Below are 20243 nucleotides of genomic sequence, written 5' to 3'. Positions count from 1 at the left end.
CTAATCTCTTGCTCAGTGATGTTTTCCGAGAGCAACTCCTGGTCTTCGATCTGGTTTCCTTTAGTTATATGAGTATCTAAATATTCTTGTATCTTATTCATATCAGGATGATCCTCTGGAGTGTATAATGTACTATAAAATGTGACGAATTGCTGGAGAATCTGTTCCGGTTGGGTGTAAACCAAGTTGTTTGGGCCCTTAATTTCCTTTATAAGGGTTTTAGATCTGTCATCAGCAATTTTGTATGCCAAAATTTTGCCCACCCTATCCCCATTCTCGTATTGAGATATATGGAATTTTTGCAAACTATTTAGATTTTTCTCCATAAGTCTTGTTTTAATATTGAGCTTAGATGAAGCTAACTTTTGACATATGTCAGAAACATTTGGCACATCCTGTATCAGAGCCTGTGACAGCTGGTTTTCAAGCATAGTTATGGTGTTGCTCAAAGCCGTCCAGCCACGTCTATTTAATGAGTTTTGTTTGAAGACAAACTGTTGTGTAAACCCACGGACACTTGCTTTAACCGTATCCCAAACTATACTCAGAGAAGCAGAATTAATATTTATAGCAATGAACTCGCGTAAGTGTGCTTTAAGTTGGGTGATGTAGTCCGTATTAGATAGTAGATGTCTGGGAAAGGTGAATGTCCTAAGTTTCCGATTGGTCCGTGGCGGGGTAAATGATATCACTATTGGATTGTGATCCGATGTGACTCCGAGGCGGAGCTTCCGGGCCGGAGGCGGAGCTTCCGGCCCGGAGGTGGGGATTCCGGCCGATTTAGCTATGGCTGAAATCTCCACCTCCGGGCCGGAAGCTCCGCCTCCGGCCCGGAAGCTCCGCCTCCGGCCCGGAAGCCCCGCCTCCGGCCCGGAAGCTCCGCCTCCGGGCCGGAATTTCCGGCCCGAGTGCGGACGTAAGTTTAGGAGTCGTAAATCCATTCTGTGAATAGCAAAAGTACTAAGTTCATTCTGTGAATAGCAAAAGTAGTAAGTTCATTCTGTGAATACCAGAAGTACTAGGTGCATTCTGTGAATACCAGAATGGTACTAAGTTTAGGATTTAGTCTTAAGTTTGTTCTGTGAATCGGGCCCTATGCATTTTACTACTGTCAGTTGTCAATTGTTGAAATACATCATAAAGTGCTGAAGATCATATTTTTCCTGATTTCCCATAATTTCATTATGAAGATCTTCTAGGTGAAATACAACACTCAGAATAACATTACCATAGCAGTTGATACCTGAAATATTTTCCAATTGGTATCCAACAACGTCATCAACACTTTCCATATTCTGTTTCTTTACACCTTTTGCTTTCTGTTCGTTTTTTATGCTTTTCAACCGCACTTGATAAATTAGCATATTTTTGTTTAGAACACATAACACGTTTCTCATAAATGGGATATTCACCTAAAGTCTTCTTAAATGATTATATTCTCTAATACAATTTACATCAGCACTAATCTTGTCATCGAAATCAATCCAATACAAACCAGACAATGCCCTAACTCGAGATAATGCAACATATGCCATTCCCTCTTTGAACACAGTACTTCCAATATTTACCAAAGCACTGTCTACACTTAAACCTTGAGATTTTTGAATAGTTACTGCATATGCTATAGACAAAGGAAACTGTTTTCTGCGAACATACAAGTATTTTACAAGTAAGAAACGTACAGCACAATGCCCAATCTGTTTTACCTCTGTAATTTGATCTAATTTTATTTTCAGGAATTCTATTCCATCTCTGTTCTGATAATTTACAAAATCAACAACTTTCCCCATTGCTCCATTTACTAAACCTCCTTCTACAGTTAAATTACGCTGCAAAATTACCCAACAGTATATACATACATCTAAACATTTTTCTAAGCCAGTAGTTTTAGATATAGAGTTTTCCAAAGAGTCCAATTTAGTCTGTAGTTCCTCTGAAAGAAGAATGGTCACTCCCTGATGCTCTATTTTATCAATGGCTTGAAACTGAACTATTTCTTGTTTTTCCAATTTTACAAGCTCTTGATTAAATGTACAACACTCTTGCAGTGTAGGCATTAGGCAAACTATAGACTTCTTTTCTCCAATTTTCTTATACATTACTTCAGCTGCTGTATTTTCAGTTGTAAACAAGTTCTTTAGTAACCGACTTTCTAAAGCTTGTTTACCATGTGTGCTTAGGACACCAATTCTTATTACTTTCAGAATATTTCCATAACCTTAATCAGTTACTTGTCGCATATTCTTTATAAGTTCTTTATATTCAAAATGTAACCATATATTCACATTTCCAATACTTCCCAAACATTTCCTAGTGTCTTCATGCACAACTGTTTTAATAACTGTCATTTTAAAGTGGTTAGTTGTAGTAGATCTCCAAATACAATGACATGTTTGTCTCCAAACAGAACATCGTAATCTATTTTTTAAACCTGTTGTATTCTAAAGTGTACAAAGGCAAGCATTAAGTTTGAGACCATGCTCACCTCATCTATGATGAGAAATTTGATTTTCTTCAGCACTCTTGACACTTCATAAGAAGCATTTCTGGACAACTTCTAATATTCTGATTTATTATCATGTTCAACTGGTAACATAAGTAGGGTATGTAAAGTAATTCCTTCAATACTATGCGCTGCTAATCCAGTAGGAACTGTTACAACACAAGATAAATATGAATCTGTTGGTTTTTGGAGAGAACTTGACAAAACTTTGATAAGATGACCTTTATCCATTCCAGCTCGACCACTGATATACATAAGAATAGGTTTAAATGATGAACATATACATTCCTTTTTTTCATGCATCTAACCATGTTGTATCTGTTCTGTCACTTGTACATATATTTCTTTCTGTTTTAGCTGTTCTTCTAAGTTTTCCAATGCAGTATTCTCTGTTGTGCTTGTTGCACTGCAATTTCTACTTCATACATGGCTATTGCTGCTTCATTTTTCGATAATTGGTTAATAACTAGCTAGGTCAGAACTTTGACTATCTTGAGAGCTGTTGATGAATACAGGCCCCAGCTAGGCCCGCAGGACACAAGGGTTCGCTCTCCTGTAAAGGAATCTACAAGGAAGTTGGCACGGAAACTGCAAAGTACAAAGACAGAGTTTATTAACCCTTAAGGGTGGTCCTACAATCCATACAATACCCTTCAGTATTGCATAGAGTAGCACACAGAACTTGCATACACGGTCCCCTTTTATACACAACAGAGGGGCTCATAAGTGGGAGGATACGACATGAGACGAAGAATGTTACCTTTTATGGACATTTGCAATACAAGATCGATATGTGGGCGGAGCTGACATACTCCTTAAGCCCGCGAAAACATGGTCAAGCAAGGACTAACTGATAACAGATGTGGTCAAGTCTGGGCATGCGCCAGACGGACAAAGGAACTATTTATAGACTGTTACTAGGCAGATTTCAAGAGCAACTAACACAAAGATAAGACTCTCCTCATGTTGCACACGTGGAGACATGAGAATACAAAATGGAGTCCAGACTTCAGTCAACATAACAAAAGAGACATGTGTAAGGCAGGAGAATTCATGTCTTTAGTAAATGCTTAATCACATCGAAGTTGCAATTTACAACAGACGACCCTTTCAGCATTTACTGAAGACATCCGGCTTGTTAGAATAATCATCATATATATCAATTATCATCATCTCTTCTACTTCCTTAGCTAAACGTTTCTGATAAGTGACATTGGCAATAGCTTTCTTATTGGGGATACAAAATGATACACATAAGGAACAAAGCAAGGGACCACATTGAACACAGATGCAACAAGAAAACAGAACTGCTATAATTATACAGAGACCAGTTAAAACCTTCCAACCCCAAGCAGTGATCAATGCCCAGAACCATCCAGAAAAGGACCAAGTGCTGTTTTCTGTATGGATTTCAGCTGCAATTTTATGCAACCTGTTAATTGCATTATAGACTGAAGGTGTGTGGTCAGGGATAAACACACAACAACTGCTTCCGATAATTTTACAAGCTCCACCTCGATCAGCTAACATAACATCTAACACCATACGATTCTGCAATGCAACAATTCTGGTAATCTGTAATTCTTCCGTAAGATTCCCAAGAGCAGCAGCGGTTTGGTTTGTCACAGCCTCTACCACTCGTGTTAATCTTCGAACTTTCCTACTATTTAGGGCAGCTCCAACGAAGAAAAACAATCCTAGATTGAAGTCAATATACTGCTGCAAACTAGTGTCAGTCTGGTCCACATCATCAATTGATAGAGTACGTTTATACCTATTTACAGTCACATTATTTAACAACTTTAAATCCTTATGATAGGATGCAGGTGCCAGAAATACAGGAGGTAACAAAAATGATACATAACATACTCCGGACCAACCGGCTGGCAAACGGTAGTAACCTTTATTTCCGCATACAAAGTACGTATTATGGGATGCTAAGAAGGTACTGTTATTCAACCCATCGATGTTTAATATGGTAATACAATCACTAACACCAACAGGAATATAACCCACACTTTGGACACACAGGTCCACTTGAGCTTGTGCCACTTGAATCACAAATTTGTCTTTTCCCACAGTGTCTCTGGTGTTCGTGAAAACATATGGGATCGATTCATTGTCTGGTCGATACTCTTCCCATTCCCAAATTGTCCCATTCGCTTGCGGATATCCATCTTTATCCTGATGACATTCTTTATTGAGTCTGAAAAGTAATCGTCCCACTGTGGGTTTCCGAGTGGCAAAAAGCAAAGTGTACCATGCTCTACAAGAGCCATTATGAGAGAAAGGAAGAGGTATGAATGGCGTTCCTCCTTTCTTCTGATGAGCTGGCATCATACCACATATCCAACAGTTCGTAGCATTGGTGGCAACATGGGTATGATGTAACATCTGGATGAAAGTGTTATTCAAATAGGACTGACGATGCTTCAATTCTTGATACGGAAGGGTATAGAAATAGTGCTCCGCAGGCACTGGAGTAGTCAACACAAGCAACTCTCGAGCAGGAGTCACATCCTCCACAAACCATGTGGTTATCCCAACAATAGCTACTGTGAGCATAAAACCCGTTGCACAAAGGATCTTCTTTTTCTCCATGTCAGAATAGAGAATCAATATCTTCCTGAAACTAAAGGTTTGTCAGAACTCTTCCCCTTGGGCAGCGGTCGATTTCTTCACCAACGGGCCAAGACGGGTGTCGCTACACTAATGCAGGGCTGATCCCCCCCCCTTGCCTCATTGGCTCTCCGTTTCACTAACCCAAGGGCCGTTCTGACAACATGTCCCGATACTGAAGGATTCACTTTCTTGGCCTCAGATGATATCGCCTTCCTCCAGGAGTCGCGTGGTCCGGAAAGAGCTCCTCAGCGTCGTTCGATTCCACAGCACGGCCTTTCTCTGTGGTCAGAATCTCTCGTTGATCGGTCAATACAGCGGGCTCCACCAATCCGGGCGGTACTTTGCGGCAGTGCAGGGAATGGATCCAATTCTTTCTGTTGGAAACTCGCACAGCCGTCCTCGTTGCCAGTAAGACTTGCTCAGGGCCAACCCATCTCGGCTCCAGGCTGTTCGTCCTGTCAAAGATTTTCAGCATGACATAGTCTCCAGGCCGGAGACTATGTCCTTCGCCGGTGGACCGATCAGGGAGCGCCTCCCGGACCTGTTGATGAATAGAAACCAAGTTATCCGTTAACTGTGCCAGATAATCATTCATCATTACACAAGGTACATCATAGACAGTCTTAGGTTTTGGTGGACCCCAAATATTCATTGGACGTCCAAAGACAATCTCATACGGTGTAAGACCGAGTCGAGAGTGCGGTACCGACCTAATTGACAACAATGCCAGAGGTAAAGCATCTGGCCAAGTCAAAGACGTCAAAGCCTGAATTTTAGCGATCTTGAGCTTCAGTGTACCATTATATTTCTCGACTAGCCCTGCGGATTGAGGGTGGAATACTGCGTGGAACTTCTGGGTGATGCCTAGGCCCTTCAAAACATACTTTATAACATCCGCTATAAAGTGGGGTCCGTTATCACTCCACAGAAGTCTACAAACGCCATATCGAGGGAAGAACTCCTTCAACAGCATCTTAGCGGTAGTCATTGCAGTATTGTCCTTCGTAGGGTATGCCTCAACCCATTTGCTAAAGGCACACACCACTACTAGAACATACTTCAAATTGTTACAACGCTCAAGCTGGATGTAATCCATCTGCAAAACCTCAAAGGGTGCAATAGGTGTTACAAACCCTCCTGCTGGGGTCCGCGTACCCTTTCCTGGGTTGTACCGCAGGCAAATCATACAGGTCTGCACCACCCTCTTTGCCATGCTAGCAATCTCTGGATGCTCCCAGACTTGGGTAAGCAATTTTACAATTGCGGAAGCTCCAACATGTGCTAGCCCATGTGCCATCTGAACCATAGGTTGTACAAAAGCCGTGGGTAATTTCCATCGATCCATCTGCTTATTTCTCCAGCAACCCTCATCATCCAATTCTCCCTCACTGGACCATTGCTCCCGTTCTTTGTCAGAAGCGGTCCTCTGTATTTTTTCGCACTTCTTCCTTCGCATCATGCCATCTTTCTACTTGCGACTTCACTACATACATGGCAGTAGCACCAGGCTGCATCGCAGTCTCCCGTGCCACCCGGTCTGCTAACGCATTCCCTTCTCCAACTTTATCGACTACCTTCCTATGGGCGCTACATTTAACAATGGCAATTTTCTTCGGATATGTCAATGCAGTTAAAAGATTATGAACTAACTCCCCATGCATTATTTGTACTCCATGTGACGTTAAGAACCCTCTTTCCTTCCAGAGCAGGCCGAAATCGTGCGCTACTCCGAAGGCATAGCGGCTATCTGTATAAACATTCACACACAATCCTGTACTGAGCTCACATGCTCGTGTTAATGCTATCAGTTCCGCTGCTTGAGCTGATTTCTGTGGTATGCGTGCTGTCTCCACTATTGTTTGCAATGTGGTAATCGCATACGCTGCTGAAGTCGTACCATCTGGTAGCTTCAGGCATGACCCATCCACCCATAGTTCTCCATCTACATCTGAAAAGGGCGTATCCTGGAGATCAATACGACCCTTTGTTTGTTCCTCGGTCACAAGGATACAATCATGTGCTTCTCGTGCCTCAGACCGAGTCTCGGGGTATGGCAACAATGTGGCAGGATTTAACGTCACGCACCTCTTCAACGTAATATGAGGAGCCAAAAGCGTCAGCTCATATCCCGTTAAACGTGCACTGGTCAAATGCTGCGTCTTTGTCTGATTAAGCAGGGCATCAACAGCATGGGGGACTAATACCAACAGCTTATGAGATAACACAATTCCCTCGCTCTGGCGTATTGACACAGCTGTATCCGCGACCAAGCGAAAACAACCAGGCAATGCTCGGGCAACAGGATCAAGTACAGCCGAAAAATATGCACAAGGGCGCTGCTTGTCGCCGTGCATCTGCACTAAAACCGATAATGCACATCCATCTTTCTCATGCACATACAGCGAAAAAGGCTTGGTATAATCAGGAGTCCCTAACACTGGTGATGAACAGAGGGCCTGTCGCAGTGTCTGAAAGGCAGTGTCACACTCATTCGTCCAAGGAAGCGGGATAGGTGTATCTTTTGTCAAAAGGGCTAACAATGGCTTGGCTATGTGCGAAAACCCTAATATCCACTGCCTACAAAAAGAAACAAGACCCAAAAATGCGCGCACGTCCTTCTGCGTGGACGGCGTCGGTGTATCCAGAATCACTTGGACGCGATCTGGTGTGAGTGCACGTCCCTCCTTAGACAAAAGGTGACCCAGATAAGTCACCTTTGGTCTACAGAATTGCAACTTTTTCCGAGAGACTTTGTGATTGTGGGATGCCAAAAAGGAAAGCAAAGACAACGTACTCGTTTCACACAACTCCGGAGTGTCAGCCGCCAGCAAGATGTCATCGACATATTGAATGAGGGCGACACCCTCGGGCAGAACAAAGGAGTCCAATTGTCTTTTCAAGGCTTGACTGTAGATGCTAGGGCTTTCCGTATAACCCTGAGGGATTCTACAAAATCGGTAAGACCTATTATTTAGAGTGAAACCAAAAAGGTATCGACTATCGGGATGAATGGGAATTGAAAAGAAGGCATTTTTCAAATCAATAACTGAAAACATGGTCGCCGTAAGCGGGACCAAAGTAAGCAACGTCGTGATATCCGAAACCACTGGGTACTGAGGTATCACGATCTTGTTTACTTCTCTCAAATCAATGATAAACCGATAGACTTTGGCATCCGTGTCCTTTTTCAGAATGGGTAGAATCGGGCTATTACAAACATTATAGGGAACTTCTTCCACCACTCCCACCTTAATCAAATCCTGCACAATCTGTATAAGAGCCTCTTCCCCCTCCTGCGAAATACGATACTGGGGAAGGCGTGGTAACACCGCCCCCTCCTGGACACTAATGTGAACAGGCGGAATCACCATCTGTCCCACATCAGTATCCGAGGTGGCCCACAGAGCACGAGGGAGGGCAGCTAACACAGCATCTTCTGTAACCACACACATCCGTTCAGACAGGGGGTAATTGTCATTCAATATCACCCGCACTCCAGCAGGGGAACAGCAGATCGTAGCTCTGAAGTGCTTCAGCATATCAAGGCCCATAATATTATCCGGCGTGTTCGGGGCTAACAAAAACGGACAGGGTGCAGAAAAGGAATTAACCTGAAATGTGAGGGGCTGCGAAAGAGGGCTTCGGGAGAGCGTACCATCAAACCCTACCGATGTAACCATTAAGCCAGATGGGGGAGCCCTCGGAACCAATTGTTTAGACAGCGCACTACGAGTCGCTCCTGTGTCCACTAGGAACTGATCAGTGGAGCCCAAAACCTCAGCTGATACGTAAGGACCCTTCTGATCGACTGGCACCTCAACTGATTCTAACCCCCATCCAACGCATTCCTATGCATGCTGAGAATCATGGTACCCAGAACGGTCAATCTCCGACACTTGATACTAGTTTTGTCGATCAAAAACATTAGACCTGTCTCGTTGCTGCCCAGCAGGGTCAAAACGAGCGTGATCATTAGAATTCCCTCTAAAATTCGAGAAACCCCCTCTACCTCTCGGGCCACCCTGATTGTGTCCCTGACGCGAAGCATGCAACGCTGGGCAATCTCTGGCCCAGTGTCCCGATTGTTTATAATACGCACATTGATTCCTATTCAGATCAGATCGGCCCGAGGGAGGACCATAAAATCCTCCCCTACCTCTATTTACACCCCGTCGGGGCGGACCATATACTTGTGCTAACATCACCTTTGTTTTTAAATCCTTCGATTTCTTCTCCTCCTGCCCCTTCGCTTCTTGCTCCTGGCGCTCATAGTACTGAGCTATAGTCAGGAGGGCTGTCGGGGTCGTAGTGGACCAAGAACTTTCACTCGCTTTGAGGCGAGCTGCAATCGCCGGTAATAAATTCGCCACATATTTGTCAGCAAAAAGGTGCCGACCCGTCTCATCCGTAAGAGACTGACCACTAAAATCATGAAACGTCTCCTCAAAGCGCGTAAAGAAATCTGCAACTGATTCATCGGCTTTCTGCTTGCACGAGGCTAGCATATTCCAGTCAATCTTTTTAGGGGGAATGATTGTCTTCAACTTAGTCAGAATAGCAGCGGGGAGATCTAAGATAATCTGAGGTGGTTTCTGCGCGGGCTTTCTCTCCCTATCCTCATCCTCAAGCTCAGACCATCGAGCCTTAAAAGTGGCAACATCATCCACCTTCCGCACAGATCGCCACATATCTGGTGGTAGAATAAGCCCAAAGAACAAATCTATATCCGCTAAGGTCATAATACAAGAATTCAAGGCCCCCTCGACTTCTTCGTAAAAGGCCGCTGGATTCTTGCGGGGATCAGGCAACGCATTCTTTAATGCCATGACGTCAGCCCTGTGCCAGGGAGTATAAACCCAATTATACACAAAATATCCCTTAGCATCGGCGGAGGTAATATCCGAGCTAGTCCCCGCTCCTTTAGGAGGAACATACAAAGGCGCCGCCTCGCGCATTGGTTTAGCATGCACTGGATCGCTCTTATCTGATTGAGAGGTGGATGAATGGCCATCTCCGGTACGCGAAGCCGACCGCTTCTCCTCCTCGACTTGTTGGCGTGCTTTCTCTTTAAGATCTGCCGCCGCATCCCGCAACGCAAACAGTCGCCGAACCGCCTCAGGCGCCTTAGAGGGAGAGAAAACACCATTACGCAATGCTCTAGCATCTAATACCACATCGTCAGGTTCAAAGACACTGGAATATTTCCGAAAGGCAGCAATCACTTCATCCGAAAAGTGTCCCAAGAAATACAACCTTTCTCTATCCTGCCACGACTCCCAAGAATCCAACAGCTCATCAAGGGATAACTTGCCCTCTCATGCACGATAGGAAAACTGTCGAAGCTCACCCATTCGCTCAGCCGATAACTTGGACCGCGTGTCTACCTTACTCGAACCCGATCCAGAATCTTGTGGCCTCGGGGCAGACGCGCCAACATAAGGAGGCGGAGAACGATCTAATAAATAAAAATCATCGTCATGATTATTAAGGACAGGGTAGAGTGGCTGGCGAACAGCATATTGACCCGAGACTTGTAACCTGCGTTCTTTCTCTTGCTTCTCCGTCTGTTCTCTTTCCTCCCGACGCTTTGCTTCCTGCGCTCTCACATGATCATTCTTTCGTTGCTCTTTATCAAACAGCGCTTTCTCGCGTTTCTCTCGCTCACGCACTTCCTTCACCCATAATCGCACACATTCAAACATGTCTTGACGAGCACGCCGTTTACACATACACTGTTCCACATACTCAATCTTACGTATATCAAACGACCCATACAACGGCCACCGTAACTCAGGATCCTTTCTGGTATATTTCCTCCATACTGTGCTGTACATTATGGAGGAAAGACCATGCTTCACATACATATCCCTATTAGGAGTCCCCTCTGGGGGAGCTGGAGCAGATTCCTCGAGGTTTAACCGGTTTCCAAAGCAGCAGCACCACTTACGGAGTGCGCTAAAAGCAGGCATGCTCAAAAATAATGCAGAATATGCAGTATTATCAAAAAAATGGCACTTAAACGTTGTGCTGTTCAAAGTTACACAGTTCCGGAGAAATATCTCCACATTACCTGCCTATATGTGTTGCAACGCATATATTCTCACAATAAGCAATACAAGATATGACCGGTCATCACAAATCAAACTCAAATAGCCAACCCAGGCTTCAAAAACTCGGAGCAAGTACCGTACAACGGTTCTTACCAATCAAGAATCCAGATTCCAACTGCCAAGCTCCGAAATCCGCCCAAACGGCTGTCACGGCAGGACCGACAGAAGAGGTCTCAGTCGTGGACCGGCGCCACCCAGATGGTCAGGTCGGAAGGGAAGGAAGAAAAACCTCGGGATGCCAGGACTAAAGTGCCTCTGGCAGTGATCACATCCCCGGCCAAATTCCTCACCTTCGTCGCGACCAATCCTTCGAGCATCCGAGTCGCCGATGAGCCCCACGTGACGGGCGCCAATTGATGAATACAGGCCCCAGCTAGGCCCGCAGGACACAAGGGTTCGCTCTCCTGTAAAGGAATCTACAAGGAAGTTGGCACGGAAACTGCAAAGTACAAAGACAGAGTTTATTAACCCTTAAGGGTGGTCCTACAATCCATACAATACCCTTCAGTATTGCATAGAGTAGCACACAGAACTTGCATACACGGTCCCCTTTTATACACAACAGAGGGGCTCATAAGTGGGAGGATACGACATGAGACGAAGAATGTTACCTTTTATGGACATTTGCAATACAAGATCGATATGTGGGCGGAGCTGACATACTCCTTAAGCCCGCGAAAACATGGTCAAGCAAGGACTAACTCATAACAGATGTGGTCAAGTCTGGGCATGCGCCAGACGGACAAAGGAACTATTTATAGACTGTTACTAGGCAGATTTCAAGAGCAACTAACACAAAGATAAGACTCTCCTCGTGTTGCACACGTGGAGACATGACAATACAAAATGGAGTCCAGACTTCAGTCAACATAACAAAAGAGACATGTGTAAGGCAGGAGAATTCATGTCTTTAGTAAATGCTTAATCACATCGAAGTTGCAATTTACAACACTGTTGTTAGCTATTTCAGCTGTAATAGTCTTTTCCTGTTCAAATTCATCATTTAACATTTGTAGATATGCAATGTTATCTTTTCATGCATTAAAAGAATCTTCATAGCAGGCAAAATGTCCAGGTAATTCAGTTTCGCTACGCCATGGCTTGAACAGTTGCACAGTGCTAAATAAAAAAATTCTCTCTTATCTGGAGTTTAGCAACTGAGTTTTCTATGATTAATGAGATTTCCTTTGGAATGTTTCACTGAACAACCGTCACATCCAATTACTGCATATTTTCCTTGTTTTAAATTCTGTGTAATATTTCTTTTAAAGCTGTAATGTTGAAGTATTTCATACAAACAAAGCTCTTCCAAATGTGGACTCCTTTTAGGATAGTATGGGGCCTATTAGGATGCTGGGCAGACCTGAGTCCGCCCGCCATCCTCGTGGTGTTGGGACCGGCCGCCAGACATGCGGCGGTCCTGCACTGCAAATTAGGATGCGACCACCACCCTGGTGGTCGCATTTTGACATCACGGCGGGTGCTGCTGTAAGCAACACACGCCGCGATGTCAAAATCGCATGCCATGTGGTGCCATGCCATGTCACTGCACCACATGGTGCCTGGCACTTGGTGCAGTGACATGAGTGCACCCCTACCCTCCCACCCACCCTCCCCCCACCCCACCGGACAGGGCCAATTTTGCAAAAACGGCCCTATAACAAAACCGGCCCCCATACGTGCAGCGCACCGGGGATTGCCCGGTGCCCGCTATGGCCAGTCCTGCACTGCAGGTGGTACCCGGTACGGAACATTTCTTGCCACCCCCAGCTTGATAAAATGGCAAAAATATGTGCGTAAAACACATATTTTTGCCATTTTGTCACCCCCCTCGGTGATGACACCCGGGGCGGCCCGCACCCACCGCACCCCCCTTCCTTCGCCACTGTCCACCTGTCAAGTAAAGCACTGACCCATGTAAATATACGTTTATCTTTATTCCGGGCCACTGGCCGAAGACACTTTAATTATTTACTGCCGGTATACTGTGCAAAAGTCCCCCCAGCATAATTATAAACCATAGAAGTCATACACACAAAATACTGGATTTTTGGCACAGAATGGAAGGTAAACTTTTTTTTAAAATCTGTAATTTAAATTCGTTTGGCCCCGATTAAAGGGCTTCACCTTGAACTGGGCTTATCAAGGAATTATATATCAGAGTTTGCCGCAACTAGTGCTTTAAATGGGCTGGTACTGAGTATCGGCACTTTTTTATTTAGAGATGGAGAATACCTGCACTTCTCAAGAATGACGTAATACTTTAAATTGGAGTATACCTGCACTTTCTTGAGAGTGAGTAATGCGTTTAGTTGGAGAGTACCTGCACTTCTCAAGAATGACGTAGTGTGTTTAATTGGAGAGTACCTGCACTTCTCAAGTGTGACCTAGTGCGTGCGTTTAATTGGAGAGTACCTGCCCTTCTCAAGAGTGACCTAGTGCGTTTAATTGAAGAGTACCTGCACTTCTCAAGAATGACGTAGTGCGTTTAATTGGAGGGTACTTGCACTTCTCAAGAGTGAGTAGTGTGTTTAATTGGAGAGTACCTGCACTTCTCAAGAATGACGTAGTGCGTTTAATTGGAGAGTACCTGCACTTCTCAAGAGTGACCTAGTGCGTGCGTTTAATTGGAGAGTACCTGCACTTCTCAAGAGTGAGTAGTGCGTTTAATTGGAGAGTACCTGCCCTTCTCAAGAGTGACCTAGTGCGTTTAATTGAAGAGTACCTGCACTTCTCAAGAATGACGTAGTGCATTTAATTGGAGGGTACTTGCACTTCTCCAGAGTGAGTAGTGTGTTTAATTGGAGAGTAACTGCACTTCTCAAGAGTGACGTAGTGCGTTTAATTGGAGAGTACCTGTACTTCTCAAGAGTGACCTAGTGCGTGCGTTTAATTGAAGAGTACCTGCACTTCTCAAGAATGACGTAGTGCGTTTAATTGGAGGGTACTTGCACTTCTCAAGAGTGAGTAGTGTGTTTAATTGGAGAGTACATGCACTTCTCAAGAATGACGTAGTGTGTTTAATTGGAGAGTACCTGCACTTCTCAAGAGTGACCTAGTGCGTTTAATTGAAGAGTTCCTGCACTTCCCAAGAATGACGTAGTGCGTTTAATTGGAGGGTACTTGCACTTCTCAAGAGTGAGTAGTGTGTTTAATTGGAGAGTAACTGCACTTCTCAAGAGTGACGTAGTGCATTTAATTGGAGAGTACCGGTACGTCTTAGAAACAAGCTAGTAATCTGGTACAGGGTACCTGCACTCCTATTTTTCCATTTCAAGCACTGTCTGAAAACCTCTGCTGGGAATATCGGCTACTACATAGCACCGAGAACACCTTACAAGTTGTTTTGTGTACAGGACTGTTTATGCAGAATATGGAGGGTTATACTCTTTTAAAAGACTTTAATCAAGCACTTATGCACTTTAAAGTGAGTAAGGTCGCTATAGAGTAAATGTCTAGCTGCCAACTTAAGAACCTGTTGTACATCATTAACTCTACTTGTAGTGAAGCACAGTGTCAGAGGTCATCTTATCCTGATAAGGATGGCAGGGGGAACATTAAATAAACACATATAGCTGTTTATCTATCTTCTGTGAGAACAGTTTCTATTCAGCACTTTGAAAAAGTCCATGCTGGGATGCAGGGATGGAAATACTGAATTCACCTAGGAAGCAGGTAGTTGCAAAGTTGCTTTCTTGTGTTTTTGCATTGCCCAACTGGCAAATAACTCAAGAAAATGCATATACATATTTTACACTAGGGCAATAATTAAGCACTTAAAATGTGAATAACTTGAGAAATATATGGTTGTTTTTTTTATATATTGTTCCCTCTGTTGTGCAGAGTTTTACTGTGAATTTACTTGATTCTTGAATGAAATAAGTAAAAGACGAAGTCAATTAATTTGCACCCAACACCTCCCAGCAGAATCCGAGGATACTGTCAGCATCAGTAACTGCGAGGGGCTCTCTGCTGATTGTAAATTAGAGGGGAATCTTGAGCAAAGGCAGACGGTTTTGCACCAATTCGTCCATTTTTCATCTTTCTTGTCCAGAGCTTCACCTGCTATAAGGCAGTGACAACAGATCGCAGTGTACCTTCCCATAAGGAACACTAACCAAGGACACTTGGCGCAGACACTTCAAGAACACCACCACGCGTCTCAGTGAATGATTCATGCACAACTTTGTCATCTTCATGTAAATAAGAATACTCATACGACTCTAGCTCAGCGGATGAACTGTCAGGGTTGATGTTTTGTTTAAAGCTTCAAAGAAGATTTTAGCTTAACAATTTATTAAAATTAGCCAATGAATAAAATGTTTAAATTGCTGTGAAACTGCCCGAGGTGATGTGTGGCGTGCAAGTTCACCACTGCATTAGAAACCCTAACAATAGCCCTCCTTGCAAGGATGAGGCTATCTCTGCTGAGACACCAGTGAATCAGCAGAGGGCCAGGGATGCTTTAGAGTCTCCCAGGAGTGGATGTGAGCACTTCTTAAACACCCCTGCACTGTGCACTCATAGATGCACCATCTGTGAGCTGCACTGAGAGGCCGGGTCTGCACAGCACTGCTGGGCTCTGGTGCACGGCACACAGCTGGTGACCAATGTAATCTAAAACTGTCCCACACCGGGTCGGTATTCGTGTAGAACTTCTGTTTGAACTCGCGGCACGAGGACGGATTGAGTCTGCTTTTTACATTGTAGAGACATAGTACAAGTGCTTCCGGTTATGCTGCGGGACATGTGTTAATGACCTGGCTTCCAGCCTCTGCAGACTTCACATCAGGGGCGGTGAGTTACCTTAATGCTTGAGTTGGTGTCTGTGAGTGCCAAGTGTTACTGACACTTTGGAAATTATTTACAAGCCCATGGTGCCGCCGATGCATCGCTTTTTGACCGCACCGGTGGCGCAGTGTGGCTGCCAGGTGAATCCATCCTGCATGGCTTTTCATGGCCTTGTAAATATGGCCCTCTCTCACGCATTACTCTGCATGGAAGGGGCGTTCCATGGGTGTTGCTGGGGGTGTTCCCAGATGTGCAAGGCTTCGTAAACCTGGGAATGCGTCAGATTCATATGCCTCTCCAGGGGAAGTGTAAGGGAGGTGCAGAAGAGTGAAAAGGCTAATTTCTCCTCGTCTTTCCTTTTTCTATGCGTGCTGCATTCTGAAGCACACATAGAAAGAGGCAAACACATCTTGTAATTGTTTGTATGCAGGAAGGTGTGATTCCTGCACAAAAACCATCATCCCTACAACACAGGCACCCTGGCACGATGGTGCAAGGGTGCCTGCGTTGGTGCATGGCAGCCCATTGTGTGCCAGCACACGGCAAAAGGACATCAATTCGCTGTATCTTGTAGATAAGGCACATTCCTCCACTTTACTTTTGACGCATGGCAACGCAGCAGGGAGGCTTGCTGCACTGCCGTACGTCAAAATATTGTAAATGAAGCACTTTGTCTTCTCCCCTCTCACTATGATGGTAGACTGAGGAGCCTCTGTGCAAGTAAAATAAAGATCATTGAATGGCTTTAAAGGTTACCGAACCATTCTGCATTTGCAAGCAGCGTAAATCACAGAATTGGGTTGTTGGCAAGTGCAAAAAGGCATGTAAGAAACCCAAACTACAATTCAGTAACTCGTTACTGATCGCCAATTTTAATTTATGACTACACACTGAATCAGTATTTAGAAGGGGAGTGTTTAGGACTTCTCTCTCAAGTACCAAATTGTATTGAGATGTATTAATATTTTGCCAATCACTGAAAGGGAGTGGTAATGCATTCACCTGGGTAAAGGACACTTTCCGCTTTGATAATGTTGTTAAAAAAAATAACAGCAGGCGGTGATCTCATGCACCACTGCCTACTCTTAAACAATGTTACTAAAACTTTAAATTTTCTGTTTTAAATGCATCCTTCAAAAAATTAATTGCTTTATTTAAAAGCAATCGCATGCATGGTGGTCTGCTAACCTCAGAAGGCCACCATCCCTGTGATGGAAACAATTCATAGTGGGTCGCTGTTAACCTACCTCATGAATATTCATGACATAGGCTAAATTCTGACTTACTCCAAATGTTTGCAAACCACCCTAGTAGTACATAGGCAGGTTTGCAAAATCAGATTGAATTCAGTAAAAGTTGGTGCACAATTTGCAAAGACTTTTAAATATTTCCTTCTTATACATCTAGTTAACACTCTTTTTTGGGGGGGATCATGCATGGCAGTCAGTGGTCAGGACTGAAAGAGTGCTTGTATTCATGTATTTAGTACAGCTACATATACATTGAGATCTAGTCACAGGAGCAGCAGAGTACAGTGCATTTAACAACACAGAACAATTACAACAACAGAGAGGAGGATGGAACACAGAATGGTATCCTGTGATCTTCAAGTTTACTTAGAATAGTCGAACTTTTGGACTCTAACAGAAGGTACACAAGTTAACCAGGGAACTTATTCAAACATTTGGAAGCTTCACATGAGAAAGTCCACTTTTGGGGGGATATTTAGTTTTTTGACATTTCTAGTCAGAAGCTGATTTGTTTTTTTAAGTCTCTTTCTCCCCCTGTGGTGTTTAATTTACTTTTCAGTGCCTTGGAAGACCAAGGTAAAGGTCTTTCAATGTGAGCTGCGTGCCTGCATGCCATTTATTAGGCCATAGGTCTCTCGCCAGACACTACAAATGTACTCTAATTTATATGTTCCTTGATCCGGTGAGCTGCAGCATGGTGACTGGAATTCAGAGGTAAAGATTTGTCTTCAGTAGGCTGACGTGGATGGTAGAGCACTCCTAGGTGCAGCAATGCACAATAATATAAAAATAATAAAATATGAAGTGTCCAAAAGATTTAAATATAGGACATTAAGAGAGCGAATGAGAATGCGAATGAGAATGCAGATCATGAGTGAAGAGTTTTGACAGCTAACCTCATTGCGGGGGGTGGACACCAAAAATACAGCGTCTCGTTGGTCAAATCATTAGTGAAATGGTCAGGTTTTGTGCAGCCTATGGTGCAGCCTGTAGTGAATCAAGGTCTCTTGCCTGGAAGGCGCCTGGATGCATTTGAGAGCAACATTCGATTGCATAACACTTACGTGCACCTTCTGGAGAAGAGCGCTCAGATATAGGTATTTTTTCATCTCAGGTATATTCATTTAAGCTCTGATGATGATCCCCATATTGTAAAGCGGGATCGAAACTTCGTCGACAAATAGTATCATGACTACTGCAAATGTTTCTTTCAAACTACAATAGCATTGGTACTTTAAACTGACATGTGACATAAACTGTTTATTATTTCTACAGTCACTAGCTTTGAAAGTTCTAATTTTTGCTGTTCCTGATGCTTCCCACTTTTATTTCGACTGTGTGGATTAAATGATTGAATAAATATTTGCATATATTCATTTGATTTTCTGACATAGAATTAATTTTTCTTCTATGGCTTTTGCATACTGATATTCCACCGTAAGTGACCTCTTGTTCCTTTATAAATACATCAAGAAAGTTGGCATTTTCCTGCCCTTTGTGCCTGCTGCCTGTCTTGGTACACATGACTCGGTATTGATGACAGACTTTGTGAGTTCCTCCCAGACAGTCACACAATAGAGGAATTAGGTGTGCCTCAATGGGTCATCCGCTGTCAGGATGGGGGTGGAGTTGAGCACTGCCCCACTTGCAACTGAATAAGGTGTGCTCTACCTTCACACAACGGGCTTAACACTTACACATTGTCACTTCGCCCAGCTTGGAGTTAGGGCAGGGGAGTCAGGAAATTCCATGCTCTTAATATAAACTTTCTAGAAGCTTCTTTACCTTACAAACGAAGGGCACCTTCAGACCCACTCTTCAGTTTGCTACTGAACCTGTGGAAGGACTCTCAGAGGACTGACTCCTGCTTTGACCTGCTTTGCACTCTCCAAGAAGGCTTCTGCACCTGGAAGGACTACTTTGCCATCTCGAGCATGGCTTGAACCCTCAGAGGCCAGCCCTACCGTTAAACCCTGCATCTTCACCTGAACCCAGGACTACCAGAGTTGCTCCTAGGTCTAAGTCGCTGGCCTCCTGTTCAGAGCCACAGACACAAAAGGCTCCAACCATCTTGAACCCGCACCCGCACCTGGACCCAGACTGAGTAAGTCCTAAACCTACAAGAAATGCCAACCAGTCTTCAACCCTTGGTTGTGGTGATAAACGTACCCAGATGACCAACACCCCAAACTGAGGACTTAGAAAGGTTTTTGACAAAAACTGCTCTAAGAACCAGAAGGAAACTGGGACCAACCTGCCCTCTTTTTCCCCCCTGGCTGCAACGCCAGTCAAATTGGCTTCACAGCTTCTCCCACTAGGTTTGTCTTTGCAGCAGCAAATCCTTTTCAGTCATCCTTCGCCATAGGGGTATCCTACGTTGTGGAACTGTCCTCAGCAACAGCCCGCTGCCTCATTCCGCTGGATATTATCTACTTCCATTTCAGTGACTAAATCCAGACGTAGAAACCTTCAACATGACTTCGATCCAAGGTCATCCGACGACCACGCTCCCTACTCGGACACCTCCTTCAGCCTTGCCCTGTTGAACTTTACCTTCTTAGACACTTTTTCTCAGTCCAAAGGTAAGCACTGACCGGGCCCAATCCACATATTGTAACCGAACTGTGATCCATGATAGTAGACCATATTCTTTGACTTTGACTCGCATGACTAGATGCCTGCGGTTGATGCTTTGATCTTGTAGGTGCGAGTTTTTGCCAACACATTTACAATTTCATGGCTCCTGTTCTACTGTTTGGATTTTTGTTGCTTTGGTGTCAAATAATGTATTGAAATTTACTCTATGTTTCTAAATTGGTTTGGGATTTTTTTTGTGTTGTGTTTTCACTTTATTACTATTTGTGTGCTGCATAAATACTTTAAACATTGCCTCTAAGTTAAGCCTGGCTGCTTTTTGTGCCAAGCTACCCAGGGTTAAGCACAGGTTAATTAGTGACTTTTTGTGTT

The sequence above is a fragment of the Triturus cristatus genome, chromosome 8 (genome assembly GCF_964204655.1).
Source record: "Triturus cristatus chromosome 8, aTriCri1.1, whole genome shotgun sequence".
Classification (NCBI taxonomy): Eukaryota; Metazoa; Chordata; class Amphibia; order Caudata; family Salamandridae; genus Triturus; species Triturus cristatus.
Note: the sequence above shows the minus strand (reverse complement) of the source record.